The 18517-nt window shown below is 40.9% G+C and overlaps 1 pseudogene; it reads right to left on the bottom strand.

The window, feature by feature from the left end:
• Positions 1–8617: 8617 nt before the first annotated feature.
• Positions 8618–16786, bottom strand: LOC130857055 (hypoxanthine-guanine phosphoribosyltransferase-like; annotated as a pseudogene).
• Positions 16787–18517: the final 1731 nt, after the last annotated feature.

Raw genomic sequence — 18517 nt, 5'->3', positions numbered from 1 at the left:
CTAAGTGAAGTAAGTCAGATGGCAAAAGATGAAAGCTGTATGATTTCACTCACATACAGGTGAAAAAAAATAAACAAAAGCAAAAACAAAAAAACAAAATAAATGAATAAACCAAACCAAAGAAAAGCAAATACAAGGATACAGAGAACAGAGCAGTGATCACCAGAGAGGACAATTCAGGAGGAAGGAAGAAAATGGGTAAAGGAGGTCAACTGTATGGTGATGAATGCAAACTAAATCTGGGGGATGAGCACACTGCAGTGCATACAGAAGTAGAAATATAATGTTGTACATGTGAAACATATAGTGTCATAAACAATTGTTACCTCAATAAAAAATAAATTTAAAAAAATGAAAGAGAATATAAAAATAAAATTAAAAATAAAAATGTAAGCTAACACTGGAAGTAATTATATGCTAAGAAATTTGTTTAAAAAACATCAAAAATAAATTTGTCCTGGTTACATGTAAAGAATGAAGTTAGAACAATCTCTAACACTCAAAATGGATTGAAGACCTAAATGTAAGATCAGATACTATAAAACTCCTAGAGGAAAACATAGCAAAATGCTCTTTAACTTACTTCACTCTGTATGACAGTTCATCCACATCTCTATAAATGACTCAATTTCATTCCTTTTCATGGCTGAGTAATATTCCACTGTATATATGTACCACATCTTTTTTATTCATTCCTGTGTTGATGGACATTTAGGTTGTTTCCATGTCCTGGCTATTGTAAATAATGCTGCAATGAACATTGGGGTGCATTAGTCTTTTTGCATTATGGTGTTCTCTGGGTATATGCCCAGGAGTGGGATTGTTGGATCATGTGGTTGTTCTATTTTTAGTTTTTTAAGGAACCTCCATACTGTTCTCCATAGTGGCTGTATCAATTTACATTCCCACCAACAGTACAAGAGGGTTCCCTTTTCTCCACACCCTCTCCAGCATTTATTGTTTGTAAATATTTTGTGATGATGGCCATTCTGTCTGGTGTGAGGTGGTATCTCATTGTAGTTTTAATTTGCATTTCTCTAATAATTAGTGATGTTGAGCATCTTTTCATGTGTTTGTTGGCCATCCATATGTCTTCTTTGGAGAAATGTCTATTTAAGTCTCTGCCCATTTTTTGATTGGGTTTTTTTTTTTTTTGAGTGTTTTTTTTTTATATTGAGCTGCATGAGCTGTTTGTATATTTTGGAGATTAATCCTTTGTCAGTTGGTTCATTTGCAAATATTTTCTCCCATTCTGAGGGTTGTCTGTTCATCTTATTTATGGTTTCCTTTGCTGTGCAAAAGCTTTTAAGTTTAATTAGGTCCCATTTGTTTATTTTTGTTTTTATTCTCATTACTCTAGGAGGTGGGTCAAAAAAGATCTTGCTGCGATTTATGTCAAAGAGTGTTCTATGCTTTCCTCTAAGAGTTTTATAGTGTCTGGCCTTACATTTAGGTCTTTAACCCATTTTGAGTTCATTTTTGTGTATGGTGTTAGGGAGTGTTCTAATTTCATTCTTTGACATGTAGCTGTCCAGTTTTCCCAGCACCACTTATTGAAGAGGCTGGGAAAACTGGGCAGCTACAAGTAAAAGAATGAGGCTGTCATACAGAGTGAAGTAAGCCAGAAAGAGAAAAACAAATATATGAATGCATATATGTGAAATCTGAAAAAAGCAGTATAGATGATCTCATTTACAAAGCAGAAATAGAGGCACAGACGTAGAGAACAAACATTTGGATACCAAGTGGAAAAGGTGGTGATGGGATGAATTGGAATTGACATATATACACTATTGATACTATGTATAAAATAGATAACTAATGACAACCTACTGTATAGCACAGGGAACTCTACTCAATGCTCTGCTGTGACCTAAATGGGAAGGAAATCCAAAAAAGAGGGGATATATGTATATGATTCACTTTGCAGTACAGTAGAAACTAACATAACATTGCAAAGCAACTATACTCCAGTAAAAATTAAAAATAAAATAAAATAGATAATCAACGGGGACCTAGTGTATAGCACAGGGACCTCTACTCAATATTTTGTAATGACCTATATGGGTAAAGAATCTGAAAAAGAATGAATATATATATGTATAACTGAATCACTTTGTTATACACCTGAAACTAATACAGCATTGTAAACAACTATACTCCAATAAAAAATTTTTTAAATAATAAATAAATAGACATGGAAACAAAAAAATGCTATTTGACATAAATTGCAGCAATATTTTTTAGATCCAACTCCTAAAGGAATAGAAATAAAAGCAAAAATAAACAAATGGGACCTAATCAAACTTAAAAGCTTTTGCACAGCAAAGGAAACTATAAAGAAAATGAAAAGACAACCTATGGAACAGGAGAAAATATTTGTATATGAAATGACCAACAAGGGATTAATTTCCAAAATACACAAACAGCTCATACAGCTCAATATCAAAAGAAAAACAAACAACCCAGTCAAAAACATGGCAGAAGACCTAAATAGACCTTTCTCCAGAGAAATGGAATATTACTCAGCTATAAAAAGGGATGAGATGGAGCTATATGTCATGAGGTGGATAGACCTACAGTCTGTCATACAGAGTGAAGTAAGTCAGAAAGAGAAAGACAAATATTGTATGCTAACTCACATATACAGAATCTAAAAATGGTACTGATGAACTCAGTGACAAGAATAAGGACGCAGATGCAGAGAATGGACTGGAGAACTCGAGGTTTGGGAGGGGGCGGGGGGTGAAGGGGAAGCTGAGACGAAGTGAGAGAGTAGCACAGACATATATATACTACCAACTGTAAAACAGATAGCCAGTGGGAAGTTGTTGTATAACAAAGGGAGTTCAACTTGAGGATGGAAGATGCCTTAGAGGACTGGGAGGGGGAGGATGGGGGGGACTCGAGGGAGGGTGGGGGGGGAGTCGAGGGAGGGAGGGAATACGAGGATATGTGTATAAAAACAAATGATTGAACTTGGTGTACCCCCCAAAAAATAAATAAATAAATAAATAAAATTAAAAAAAAAATGGCAGAAGACCTAAATAGACCTTTCTCCAGAGAAGACATACAGATGGCGAACAAGCAAGCGAAAAGATGTTCAACATCACTAATTATTAGAGAAATGCAAATCGAAACTACAATGAAGTATCACTTCATACCAGTCAGAATGGCCATCATCAAAAAGTCTACGAATAAATGCTGGAGATAAATGAACTTCTTTACAAAATAAAAACTGCCATGTCTGTTATTTCCACAGACATAGAAAATAAATTTACAGTTATCAAAGGGGAAAGGTGGGGGAGGGATAAATTAGGAGTTTTGGATTAACAGATACATGCTACTATAAAATAGGTAAACAACAAGGACCTACTATATAGGACAGGGAACTATGTTCAATATCTTATAATAACCTATAATGGAAAAGAATCTGAAAAAAGAATATATGTCACTTTGCTGTACACTTGAGACTAATACACATTGGTTTACAGAAGTAAATCAACTGTACCTCAATTTTAAAAATTTAATAAAATCAATTTGTCCTTGGGTTCAAAAAATAAAATAAAAAGAAATGAGCTGTCAAGCCATGAAATGACTGGGAGGAAGCTTAAATGCTTATTACTAAGTGAAAGAAGCCAATCTGAGAAGCCTGCATACTGTATGGTTCCAACTATACGGTATTCTGGAAAAGACAAAACTATGGGCACAGTAAAAAGATCAGTGGTTGCCAGGGGTTATAGGGGAGGGAGGGATGAATAGGTGAAGCACAGAGGATCTTTAGGGCAGTGAAACTACTCTGTGTGATACTGTAATAATGGATACATGTCCTTACACATTTGTCAAAACCCATAAAATGTACTACGAGAGTGCACACTAATGTGAACTATGGACTTCGGACCTGTCGAGTAGGCTCACCTATTGTAACAAATGCACGGCTCTGGTGGGGGGTGTCGATAGTGGAGGAGGCTGGGGGCCCCCTCAGGAGGCAGGGAGTATGTGAGAACTCTTCGTACTTTCTGCTCAATTTTGCTGTGAACCTAAAACTGCTCTAAAAAATAATCTATTTTAAAAGAAAGGGAGAAAATCTAAAGCAAAAACTGTAGTTAGCGACTGCCTTGGGACAGCAGAGTGGGGAAGGAAGGCAAAATATAAAGATGAAATCTTTTTCAGAGTTTCATGGGGAAAAACGTGTGTCAGTGGACAAGACCTGCCCCCCCCCCACACACACACACACATACACACCCTCTCCCAGTAAGAAACTATTCTTAGTTGATTGCATGGGACTAAGCTAAGAACCACCTGGATGAGTGTGTGGTGGGACCGCGGAAAGCAGGAGCTGAGGTGAGGCTGTAAGCAGACCACCTGTGCAAGAGGAAGGCCAGTGAGAGACCTGGGAAATGCAGGTCTCCTAAAACCCCCCAAATGCATGCCGGGGGAAATGAACTGACATTTACAATATGCTCCATCCAGAGCCTTGAATACCAGATTTCACCTGTTCCATCCAGGGATGAGAAAGAATGAGAAAGGAAAGCAAATTTGAAGGGGAATCATAAGGTTGCTGTCTAGTCCTGCTCGTTCTATATACCAGTTACTGAAGGCTGGTTAACTTTCAGGAGTCCCAGAGCTCTAGAGACCACAGACTCAACATGGGGCAAGAATCACAGCCTCTTTCGTCCACCTGTGCCCCCAGCCATTCTTCTCTGGCTCATCCAAAGCTTGGCTACATAAACAACAAGGAACTACTGTGTAGCACAGGGAACTGTATTCAATATCTTGTTCCTATGATGGAAAAGAACCTGAAAAAGAATATATATATATATATATATATATATATATATATATATATGAATCACTTTGCTGTACACCTGAAACTAACACATTGTAAATCTGTAAAAATATATATATAACTGTAAAAATATAAAATCAAATATATGTGGTTTTAACGTGATCCACCATGCTAAATATACTGATTATATAAATTATTGTTGACTATTTTCCTTCCCATAAAAATGTCTATATTATTACTTCTAACGGAGCCCTAGTATTACACATACAGCTATAATAATTTATGTAACCAATTCCTTATTAGTAAACAATTAAGATGCGTTCAGTTCTTCAGCAATATAAACAGCCTCACAACGAATATCTTTCATTAATATCTCTGTGTTGTATCCATGATTATTCCCTTAGGATAAATTCCTATAAGCAGAATTGCTGAACCAAAACATGTATTTTTAAAAAATAAGATTTTGTGATGTTTTGACAAATTATGCTCTAACAAGCATATACAAGTATATAATAAAACAATTCATTTCCCCTGGACCCTCATCAACAATGGGAATGAGTAATTCTTTTTTTTTTTTTTTTGGACCAATATGATAGGCAAATTTTATATTGCTTTTTCTTGACAGCTAGTGAGATTACTGAAGACTTCACATGTTTTCTCTGACATGTGTTACTGTCTTTGTGGATGGAGTTTCTTATGATTGTCTTCATGATTTGCAAGCATGCTTGAAATATTAAGGATATTAAACCATTATCATATGCTAAAAAAAACCCACGAAAAAACACTTAGCTACAATGGAGAGCCGCCAGTTACAGCCATGACAGAGAAAGGACAAGAAGCGAAAATGGGTGTAGCCTCAGCCTTTGTGTGGAAAGAATGTCATGGAACATACAGAAGAGAATCCCCAGAATTGAAACTGTCCCCTTCAACACACTAGTCAGGAGTTAGCACTAGTAAACTAGTTACTAGTTAGCACTAGGTAACTAATCAACAAAGAGGACCTGAAGAACTGAGACGATGACAACAGCATAACCATGGCACATATTTTATAATTCATCCACCCATACTTCCCACTGCTCCTGTCCAGGGCCCCCTCCCCCAGAAATAGGGTGGTGTGAATGAGAGTGGACCTTTCACCTCCATGCATAATGCATAAATAACTTGTATAATAATCATTTAGTCCTTGACCTTATGGATCCTGCTTGGCTATGGGAGTCAAGTTCCCGGTGCCCAGAATAAGTAAAACCCATCAAGTGTCCAGTTCTGTCTTAAAGGGACTTTTTTTTGCTGCATGTACTACTCAAACTTGTGCCCAAACCCACAAAAAAGAACAGGACCTCATGGGGCTTCCTAGGTGGCGCAGTGGTTAAGAATCCGCCTGCCAATACAGAGGTCATGGGTTCGATCCCAGCTCCAGGAAGATCCCACATGCCGCGGAGCAACTAAGCCCGTGTGCCAAAAAAAAAAAAAGAACAGGACCTCCAAAAACCCAAAATCCCATGATAATATCTCCAACACCACATCAGGACATTTGTCCTCCACAAACTAAAATAATTAAGCCAGGAAATTACAAAATCCCAACATATGTCCACATTCTAATGAATCATAACACAGTTCACTTTATACACCAAGGCTGTGGATGGTTCCCTCCAACTTTTTTTTCAACCTTAACAACAGATTTCTTTTTCCAAATATTTCCATTTTGCTCTTTTTTGGAAAGTAAACAAGATAACTGCTCTCAGCTGCAATTTTATGCTTTTAGTTTCTTTTCCCATCCTGCTAAAGTTACAAACTTCTTTCCCCCACTAAGCTCTTCAGCTGGCACTTTAGCTGAGTCAGCCTCCCTAACAGAACCTTAAACTTTCATTTGCCTCCTACTGCTCCCTAAAGATGTCCCTGCAGCAGCTGCCTTAATCTAGAACCCTTAGAATGAGTGTCTTTCATCATATTTCTAATGGGAACATCTCCAGAGAAGTGGCTAGTCCTGCCTCTCATTCATCCACTGAGGCATCTGTTTATCCACCCAGTGAAATTTATCAAGTGCCCTCTGTGTGCCAAGCTCTGTGATGGATGCTGAGGGCTCAGCCTTGAACAGGATAGCCATGGTTCTTGCCCCATAGGAGAGTGTAATTCTCTCTGGATAATTCTTAGCATCTTGCAAGTAAAAAAAATAAAATATATCCCTGATTAAGCCTAAAGCAGAGACAAAGGAAAAATGTAGTTAGAAATGGTGTAAAACATGACATTTTTCCAAACTACTTTTCTTTAAAACATAGTACAAAGATATAGGTACATGCTTTCATTTCCTACAAATAAATCTATTTCGCACAACATATCTGACCCTCAACCCCAGGAGAACTAAGTGCGACACTGCCCTTCCCCAGAGCTCCCTTCCCTGGGTGGGATAGAGGAGAAAGAGAGCTGAGTATCTAAGACTAGTGCAGTGGTCCTCACTCTCAGAGCACATTTGTAAAGCTGCCAGCACCCCATCCCCAGAGATTCTGACTTAATTGATGTGGGTTGGGGCTCAGGCATCAGTATCTTTATTAACTCTTGAGGTGAGTCCAGGGTTGAAAACCACCAGTCCACTGGAAAAAACATGAGTCCTGGGTTGGAATCCTGGCTATGCCACACCCCAGCTTAGTGGGTGATCTGGTGACCCCTCCATTGCCTATGCCAGTTCCAGTCAAGTGAGAGAATGCTGTGTGGAAACATCTGTTTAGTGTTGCATAACAAGAGTTGCCCAGTCTGAAATACTGTATGTTATCACTTACATGTGGAATCTAAAAAATACAGCAAACTAGGGAGTATGACAAAAAAGAAGCAGACTCACAGATATAGAGAACAAACTAGTGGTTACCAGTGGGAAGAGGGAAGAGAGAACAGGCAATAGAGGGGTAGGAGATTAAGAGGAACAAACTATTAGGTATAAAATAAGCTACAAGGATCTATTGTACAATGTGGGGAATATAGACTATTTTATAATAACTGTAAATGAAGTATAACCTTTAAACATTGTGAATGACTATAATGTACACCTGTAACTTACATAATACTGTATAGCACCTTACTTCAATAAAAAACATAAACAAACAAACAAACAAACAAACAAAAAAAGAGTTACCAAGTCTGGATGATTGGGGTTTTTTGTTTGTTTTTTGTTTTGTTTTGTTTTTTCTTTTAAAGAGACAGCCTTTGTTTTAAGGATTTTTACACTGAAGAATTCAAAAAGTGGTAGGTTTTTGGAACTTATTGATCTGATTTAAAAGGAATTGTTGACAAAGGTTCACTGGAAATAATCTGAACAAGTGGGAAAATACAGTTAATACCACTGAAATCTACTAAAATAATTCCAGGACATATGGTTTATCTGATATAATGATACCTCTAAGTGCTGTCACTGACATGAAACTGACTGCTTCTTACTTTTCTAAACAGACAGTGGTATAATTAACAATATTCAATCACTTCTGTTCTTGCCTGAATGTAAAAAATTAAAATACCAATTAAAAAACTAATATATCCTTCTCTTTGTTTCTCACAGATATAATTTCAATATTTTCACTCAATGGTGAAAGAGATTTTTCATTCATGAGTCAAACAACAATCTACCCAAAGGGAACTGATAGGCTATAGGCTCATTGTGCAAATAAAGAGTTCAGGAATGTGGCAACTGACATTTCTAAAATACAAAACAGATAAAATTCTTAGAGGATACATGAAACAAGCTCTACTAAGCAGCTGGCCACAGAGCTAGAACATTTGGTAATTTTACTGGTGATTTCAGTGGGACTCCAGATGTTTCTAAACTCAACTTGAACTCTCATCTTAGGCTTTGTATTTTGCTTTTGCAGTTTCACTAATGACACAAACATGATTCAAATCCCTGAAGTATTCATTATAGCCAAGGGCATATCCTACAACAAACTTGTCTGGAATTTCAAAGCCAGCAAAGTAGGGCTACATCTAGCACTTCGAGGGGTCCTTTTCACCAGCAAGTTTGCAACCTTGACTGTCTTTGGATTATGTTGCTTAAGGAAAGCAAGGTTTGCATTGTTTTGCCAGTGTCAATTAGATCTTCAACAATCAAGACATTCTTTCCAGTGAAAGTTGAGAGACCATCTCCACCAATTACTTTTATGTCACGTGTTGACTGATCATGACAGTAGCTCTTCTGTCTGGTAAAATCTACAGTCATAGCAATGGCTCCATCACTATTTCTGCTCAGTGCTTGGATGTAATCCAGCAGATCAGCAAAGAATTTATAGCTCCCCTTGGGCACACAGAGGGCCACGATGTGATGTCCTCCCATTTCCTTCATCACATCTCCAGCAAGCTGTTTGGTCCTGTCTATAATTAGTCCATGAGGAATAAACACCTTTTCCAAATCCTCAGCATGATGATTAGATATGCAAAATAAATCTAGGTCATAACCTGTTTCATCATCACTGACCTCAAATTCAAATAGTCTCTTTCATCTCACAGTAGGGGAAAAAAATCACCTAAAAAGTTCAGTGATTCCTTAAAAACCCAAACTTCTAGAAGTCTGAGATTGTTATAATCACTCATGAGATGCCTTCATAGAGATACTCTAAGATTGTCTGAGTAGGACCACAGATTGGTAGTCTTGGTACGTCTAGTCCCAAGACACTGTGTTGCCATTAACGGAGCTGCCTGGCTTGTGGGCTGAGGGCAGTCTCTGGATGATTGCTGGATAAAAAACGTCTAGCAGCGGTGGCCCAGAGTTAACCGGTCTTGAACCAGAAATGGAAAAGAGAAGTGAGCCATCTTGTGGCCAGTGAAACAAACCTCAAGTTTCTGTAGCTTGAGTGCTCTAGGGCTGCAAGTGTGTGCACAGGGCCTTGAGAAGAGCAGCTGCCGACACCTGTCGGTCACACACGTGGAACACAGAACATGTGCCCAGAGAATCAAAAACACACTCAGAACCTCTCACCAGAGTGAATCAGATGCCACCACTGCGTGACTGAGACAGTAATGCACGGTCTCAGAGATCGAAGACTCTTCAAGGGACATCTTGGGAGTCTTCTCTGATGGCCAACCTTCCTTGATCCTGCCCCATTTTCCACGCCTTCCCTTTGAGTCTGAGAGCAAGGGGTTCCCTTCCCAATAAATTCCTTTCATGCTTAAATTATGCAGATATGGTCTTGTATTTCCAGTCAAGAACCCTGAGTGACATACTCACCAAAATAGCTCCTTTTCTATTAAGACTGACCCAGTTTCCTCAAAGTATGTTGCATGGGACAGTAGTCCAGAAATATGCTCTGACTGAAAAGGGTTCCCAGATTAAATAAATTTGGTAAATATTCCATGCTGTGTGCCTTTCTTAGAGATTCATGGTAACTGTGCGCATATTAAAGATTTTGAGACATCCTATGTTAAGAAAAGCTGTTTAGGGAACGTTTGTTGTCCAGTGGTTAGGACTCCGTGCCTTCACTACTGAGGGCCCGGGTTCAATTTCTGGTTGGAGAACTGGATCCCACAAGCCATGCAGCACAAAAAATAAAAAACTGTTTAATATTGTTTATACCAGAGTTTCCATTACTGTTTTTCTTTTACACTTATGTGATGGACAACATTTCTCACTCTGAGAAACCCTGGGCTAAAGCCATGAAAGGAAGATTCAGGGAGACTGCAGTTTCCTCAGATTTCCAAGTTCTAGTTTGCTCTGAGGTCTTGCCACCTCCCCAGCTGAATCACACAAAGACTCATCATCCCCTTCAAAAGTGTCCATGCTAAGCAGAAAATATGAGCCCCATTCTGTTGAATAATCTGTACCTTCCCCACTAATTTCAGATGCTTCCTTTGTTTGACATTAATAAAGCGTTTTATTCTGGGGGCTGTTAAGGGCCTCCTTATTTTGTTTCACCCGTCTTTTAATTCTTTCAATATTACCAAACTAATAATGCTTTACAAAATATCTTAAAATATGACAGATCTCCTTTTTTAACCTTTTTATTAATAAAAATTTTCTTAGCCATCCTTAACTTGTTCTTCCAAATTACCTTTTGGCAAGTTACGAAAACAAAGTCCTATTGTGAGTTTAAGTAAAACTCAATTTTAGTAAATTCAGTAATTTTAGTAAAGCTGCAAAATAATTTAGGAAGATTTGGTGTCCTTAAAAATAGTCTTCATACCTAGATGCACATGAAGTTTCTCTATTTCCTTTCTATCTGTCAGTTAACATTTTTCAGTTTTAATGTAAGTCCCAATGATTTATTGGTTGATTGATTGATTGATTGATTAATTTTGGCTGTGCTGGGTCTTAGTTGCAGCACATGGGGATCTTTAGTTGCGGCATTCGAACTTCTTAGTAGAATCTAGTTCCTCCACCAGGGATCAAACCCGGGGCCCCCTGCATTGGAAGAGCAGAGTCTTACCCATTGGACTACCAGAGAATTCCCCCAACTTCTTATTTTAAGAGAAGACAAAGTTATTATTTGCATATGACATTTATTTTCTTTTTTACCTATGAAATCTGAAAGAAGCATCTGGAAGAGTTATCTAAATTGATGAGTCAATAATCATACAGGCAAAAATAATCCATATGAATAGCTTCCCTGTATACCAAAGACAGCCCATTAGAAATGGGTATGCAGAGAAAATGAGAGGATTTCAGATATATTTAGGAACAGAATTAACAGGACTGGGTAATGGGTTTGTTGCAGAGTGTGGCAGGATTAGTGAAATTTTTCAGAATATTGTGTGGCCTTCTTTTGCCCTACCATCACTTTCCAGGAGAATCATGATGGATTATATGACCTCATTTCAATTTCAGAGTCCAAATTGTTGCTTCCACATAACACTTTTCAAAGTTCTTGGCATTCCTAGTTACAGCACTGCTGGTGTGACTTTTGGCTACTTTTATTCATTTTGTACTTTTCATTTCGGTTGGGTGGAAATGGGTTTGGTTAGCTAGTCAGCTCCTAGAAAACTGTCTGTAAGGTTCTCTGTGACTATCTCTCACTCATTTATGGTTGTTTGATGAAGTAGGAGGAAAAGGTTATTTGCTGGAACTAAGAAAGATCATCTGCTTGGAACTGCATATGGGGAACTGAAAGGCAGACAGATTATTTACAATAGCATAGTGGAGAATGAAAGAGGAAATTCGTCCAAGACAAGGAAACGGGCAGGCAGCCCTGAGACCACATATTCATAGTAGCCGTATGGTCCAAAGTGATCCCGTAAATTTCATATGCTCTCAGACCCTTTGAGTAAGGAAATGAGCATGCTTGGAGGTAGGCAAGGAAATGCCTTTTCTAGACTAACTTAAAACCCTGCAAGTTGTGCGCTCAGAAAAAATATATATATATGTATATCAGTATAAATATTATCAGGGCATCAAACTATCAAATGATAAGTAATCAGAATTATGGACTTTTAAGGGTTAAAGATTACACTTCACAGTATATAACAATCTCTGAAGTCCAGGCGTCTTAAAAGACTCCTTTGTTATATGAAAAAAGAACAAGATTATACACTTTCAACAAGTCTTCTCACTGGCAGGAGAATAAAACTAATACTTGTGAATATTCTCAATATACCTCTTTATAAGAACTCACTTTATATAAGTTTGCTTTCCTATAGTTTTGTGGGAGGGAATATTTTCTCCTTAAGTTTCCAAGATCTTTTTTATGAGCACCATGTTCAAGGTTAAACCTTTTCTCAAGGTTAAGTTCATTAGCCCAGGAGAAAAGGAAAGTCCTGAGAAACTTCAATATGGGGAAAAAAACAAAAGAGAATTTCAAACAAATAGAATACGCAGTGGTGTGTTCATACATGTTTAACAACTGGTCCTCTGGTTCTAGAGGAGAGACCCTCTTTTGTAATATTTGCTAATTACTGCTGTGTAACTATCCCTACCTTAGCCAATTTCAAGTTACCGTCATGATGTCACCAAATGCAGAGTTGGGAAATATGTTCATGATAGGCTCTTGAGAGTCAGTAAGGTCCAATGCCAGCACATCACTAAGGGACAAGTAGTATTTTCCTACTGTGGCCCCAATCTAAACAATTATGTGGTTTTTAATCTAACCTTGCTCTCCAGGAAGGAGAGGAGGGGATTCAGATGTAGATTTGGGACAGAATGTCAGGGGTACTGTCAAATGCCATCAGGGAGACTCAGAGTGGGGAAAGATGCAAAGATAGTATAACATGAAAGAAACCAGTCCCTATTCCTCTTGGACATCCTCTATTCTGAGAACTCATTTGTCCATTTATACCAATTTCTACTAACAAAGTGCTATTGCTTGTTTTAAGTTCTCTCTGTAAATTCCAGAATGAACCGTTCCTCTTTCCTGGCGACAAGAGGCCTGGCTGCCCCCCAGGACCACAACTGCCTGATGTGGGCAGGTCTCCCTTTCCTTGGTGTGACATATGGTCACCTTCTCAGGAGACTGTGACCTGAGAGGGAAACCCCCTGGTTCCTGGGTACTTTCCTAGGGGCAAGAACACAGGGACCACAAAGGCCCCGTGTTTGGCCGCCAGAGAGATAGGTGGGGGAGCCGCTACATGCTACAAGAAACAACAATCCTTTCCATGGGTGTGGCAATTCCAGGAGACTGGGGACATTTCCTGGGTATATGGGAAGGAAGGAGATGCAGAATGGGATTTTAAATATGACCAAGTCCCTTGTTTCAAAGGGATTCTCCCTTGATTCTCATTACCCTTAAAAGAAAATAAAAAATCTTTACCATCTCTAACAAAACCCTTCAAGATCTGGCACCTGTCCGCCTCTGCTTTCCCATCTTTCACCACCCCTCCCCTCTGCTCTCTTTACATTTGGAAATATGCCAAGCATGTTTCTTCCTCAGGCCCTCTGCACTTGCAATTATATATATACACACACATGTACGTATGTATGTATATATAAACACATTTTTCCTTGCTGACCCATTTGAAAGTAAATTGCAGCTTTGTAGTATAAGTTAATATTTCAGCATTTATCTCCTAAAAACAAGAACATTCTCTCCATAATCATAATACCATTGCCACACCCAAGGAATTTAACATGACTGCAATATCTAAGCTGTACATAAATGTCTTTAAAAAAAAAAAAAGCCCCTTGTAGCTTGGGGAGTTTCCTGACTCTAGGATTCAAGTAAGGTTGATACACTGTGTTTGGTTGTCATGGCTCTGTAGTTTCCACCTCACCTTAAAATCTGATGGTGTAGTTTCCACCATGACTCACATACACACCTCTTTTAATCTTTCATGCCATTGACATTGTAGAAAGTCCAGGCTAGTTGCTTATAGAATGCCCCCAATTCTGGATGTGTCAGATTGTTTTCTCATGATTAGATTCAAATTACATTAAAAAAAAAATTGTTAGTGCAACTTGACAGCCCCTCATGGGCAGGGTGCTGAGTGGTCACTGAGGTAGGAACCTAGCACGTGTGCACCAGCCATGGCCCAGCCTGGCCTCCAGGTGTCCCCTAGGCTCCACAACCCTGAAGCTGTTCATGTCATGAACCCTCCCGGCTGGAACCAAAGAATTTTCTGGTCCAACAAGAGCTCCAGAGTTCCTGGGGCCAAGTGTTTATTGTCTTCTGAAATGATACCTGAGCCCTGGGGCAAGCATGTCTTGATGGAGGACACAGAAACTAAGGAAGCAAGTCTATCCAGAAGCCCATGTTCTGGGGACCCCTCACCAAGACCAAGAAGATGCCCCATTATTAGGCAGAGAGATGGTTTCCTGCCAGTGTTGGCCCTGGGTGTACCCTTAAGGTCTCTATTGTGCGACCACAAACCACGCATGTCACACACCTGTGATACCAACCACACCCAGCTGGTATGCACAGAATGATGCTTTTACTGTGTGACCCCTGAGAACAGGGGCTGGGCCCAAATCCACTGAGGTGGCCTGGGATCCTCTAGTGGTGTCTTTACCTATCAAGGAATTTGGCTTGGCCTAGTTCAAAGCTAAAGTGGTTGAATGAAGTCTTCTACTGCTGGCCAAGACAGAGTAACAGAGACCATGTTTACTCTCCCACCTGGTACAGGGTTGGGGCAGGCGTGGAGCAGGGAACACTCAGGAAACAATGGTCTTTAAAACACTGGACATCAGGCAATGAAGGATGCGATCTGTGAAGTGAGGGAAACGAGTGAAGTGAGCCCTAAGATCACCCCGATTTACCATCTTGAGAGTTTCCACAGCACAGGGAGGAAGAACAGGCAGACTCCCTGGGTTAAGGAGGCAGAGCTGAGAGTTCAGGGAGACTGAGGCCGCCAGAGCACATAGCACAGAGCACCCTAGAGGAGAGAGCTGCACAGCTACAGAGCTCACCAGACCTGCAGAGGGCCCCCCGCAGCATTCAGCAGGGTACTAATCACGTGTGTGTGTGAGGGAAGCACGTGAGACCGGGGAGAGGACCACGCAGAAGGAGTAGAAGGAACAGTGGGTGCCGGTCACACAAAGCCTGGAATAGTGCCTGTTTCCACCAGCCAGACTGAAAAACCTGTACTTCACGGGGCACTGGGTAGAGTTCTCAGGAAGGCATTGTTTCAGCTGTAGAGGATACCTAGCCCTACACTGGGCACGTCCCTGGACCTGCCTCACAAACCATGACAGCTAAGTCTGAAAGGACCTGGTACCCAATAACTTTACTGAACCCCCAGAATAAAGCAAAGAACACTCACAAATGTGCCAAAATATCCAGGGTCCAAAACGGGAAAATTCATAATGTCCAGAATCTAATCAAAGATTACCAGGCATGCAGAGAGGCAGAAAAACCAGAACCACAACGAGGAGAATAATCAACCCACAGAAATCAACCCAGAATTGATATAGCCCTTAGAAGTAGCAGAGAAAGACATTAAAACAGACATATGCCTATATTCCATATGTTTAAAAGATGAATTAGACGGAATCCCCTGGTGGTCCAGTGGTTAGGACTCTGTGCTTCCACTGCACAGGGCCTGCCTGGGTTCCAACCCTGGTCAGGGAACTAAGATCCTACAAGCCACGCAGCATGGCCAGAAAAAAAAAAAAGTAGAGTCATGGAAGTTTTTTTAAAAGACCCAAATCAAACTTCTAGAGATGAAAACTCTAATGTCTAAAATTTACAAATCAAAACAAAACAAAACATGGGGTGGGATGAACAAAACACTGGACATTGCAGAAGAAAAGATGAGTAAACTTGAAGGCATAGCAACAGAATCCCAAATGAAATACAGAGAGAAGAGAGAATTTAAGAAATGAAAAGAGCATCAGTAGCTATTTGACTTTAAGCAGCCAATTGGGTTTCCTGAGGAGAGAGGGCACAGGAAATTTTTGAAGAAAAATAGCTGAGACCTTTCCAAACTTAAAGAAAACTATAACCCACAGATCCAAGTTCAACAAACCCCAGGCATAAGAAACATGAAGAAAGCTACGCCAAGGCACATCAGAGTCAAACTGCTCAAATTAACACGGTCAATGTTATCAAGGGTTTTAAATACATTTTAGCCAAGCTAGAAGGTGAAGATCCTTCCAAGATGCCTGTCAGGACAGCAGAGGAAACCTTGGGGAGAAGTGAAAGAGATGATCACATCCATGCAGACACACCAGCCAGACCACCACCAGGCAGCAGTGGAAGGCAGTATTCCATGTGGCCAGCCCTGCCCCTGGAGTGGCCAAGGCCCTCACCACTACTGCCACCACACGACAGTCTGACATGTGCCTCATCCCCACTCCCAGCCCTGTGCCCCACGTGTGCTTTGTCATGGAAGTCACCTTTCAGTCCTATATACTGTTTAGGGCGAGTCCTATTTTGCACCTAGAGCCTACCGTACATTATTACATGGCCTCATCCATCCAAAACAAGCTCTCTAAGCTGCACCCACTTCGAGCCCCTTCAACAGGTAAGGAAACTGGAGAAAAGAGTCACAGTGGTTTGCCCAAGATAACAGACAATATGTGACAGAGCAATGGTGCAACCCCAACCTGAGTCTGAAATCAACGATTTTCCTGGCAAAGACAGTTGGTGAACCATAAGGCATCAACTATAAGCTCCGTGAGGTCAAGGATCTTCACCTGTTTCGCTTTCTGTTGCATCCCAAGTGCTTAGAACAATGTAAGCCATTCCAATAAATATATTAAGTGGATAAGCAGCTCTGAAGTCAGACAACTTTTGTTCAGATCTTGACTCTACTGCTTCCCAGCTTTATGACCTCAGAGCAAGTCTTCTCAGCCAGATGCGGTCAAACTCAGCAGTACCTACCTCCCACACTTGCAGAGCTTCACTGTGGAGACTCATAAAAGTGACTAGCAGTGTCTACCACAATAGACATTCAATAAATGTGTTAAAAATTAAAATAAGTAAATAAAGGAACCTAGTGAGGGCTCCCTGCTACCTATCTTGGCTTTATTCTTGTAGAAGACTTTTTGTCCTTCGCAGATCTCTGCTTTCCTAAATGTGGAGGCTACTCGAGCCCTATCTTTCCCGTGAAGCCACAAAAAGGGAAGCTGACAGTGGGGAAGGAAGGGCTGGGGAAGGGATGCAGACACCATTGGCAGCTCCTGCCTGTCTCTTATTTACCCACCACCCAAAATGAGGCAGTGAGGGAGGATGACTGACATCAAAGAGCAGGGAATGAGGGGAGGGAGGCAGACAGTGTGTGCAAACGGACATCCACGTCCTTCAGGCACTGCTGAGGCCATCCAGGGCCACGGCCACCACAGACCAGCTGCCTTTCTGAACAGAGGATCTCCTGGCCTCACAGGTCCTGGTTAAGGAGGTGAAAGAGGGCGGGCCTCTGTTCTGGGGTACCAAGCACCTCAAAGGCCTCTCCTCATCCCTGTCACCTCCCACTGCCAGCAGCTCCATGAAGATGGGGATCTGGACTGGCACCCCAGAGAGGAAGAGGCCAAAAGGAGATTCCCATTCTTGAGCAAGGGGAGTGTGTTCGTCTGAGTCCTCTGAGAAGTAGATGTCAAGCCAGAATGAAACATGCAGTAAATTTATTAGGGGAAATGCCTGTGGGGGAAAATCTAGAGGGGCTGGAAGAGGCTAGGGAGCTGTCAGACCCCAGGGAAGTAGAGAAGAGGGGAGGCTGGGTGGAATCATCCCAGGACGCTGGTCATCCAGGGAGTTCTCGGCAAGGCCAATGGGGAGTACCAGAGCCAGAGACCATCAGAGGTCTCACATCTCCGCATCCCCCTGCATCCTGCCTTAGTAGCCCCATTGCACTCTGCCTTTGATTGGGAGCCACTGTGGGAAGTGAGGCCTCAGAACCCAGGAGGTGATGGATTTCAGAGCACAGCCACTGAGGAACTCCATCAATTACACTCCCCGGAGCTAGAGATCTGACAGGTGCATTTTCATGATTGGCACGGGCGGGTCTGTCAGAGTGAAGGTTAAGGACAAGAAAGGGGTTAAAGGGTTCTGGTAGAAACATTCAAGGGTGTGAAATTTCTCTGAAGGTTGCTGTGAGTCTCTCACCAAGCTGGTGACTCAAATCTTTCTGCCGAATCAGACCTCCTCCTCTTTCTTGGAGGCCTCATTTGTTTCAGATTCATGCTGTGCATAACAAAATAAGAAAGGGAAAGAAGAAAGAAGGTGATCATTCCAGAAAGGACCTATGGGTCATCTCAACTAGCCCTCTGCCTGTGGGGGCCCCTGCAGGCCAGTGCCAGCAGAGTGCCTCTGTGCTATGCGGGTGGCAGGACGGACCCAGTGTAGGGAGTATATACTCCCCAGGAGACCACAAGCACTTGACGATAGAGCTCAG

This window comes from Hippopotamus amphibius, chromosome 7 (assembly GCF_030028045.1).
Source record: "Hippopotamus amphibius kiboko isolate mHipAmp2 chromosome 7, mHipAmp2.hap2, whole genome shotgun sequence".
NCBI lineage: Eukaryota > Metazoa > Chordata > Mammalia > Artiodactyla > Hippopotamidae > Hippopotamus > Hippopotamus amphibius.
This window is presented reverse-complemented; position numbering and strand designations above follow the sequence as displayed.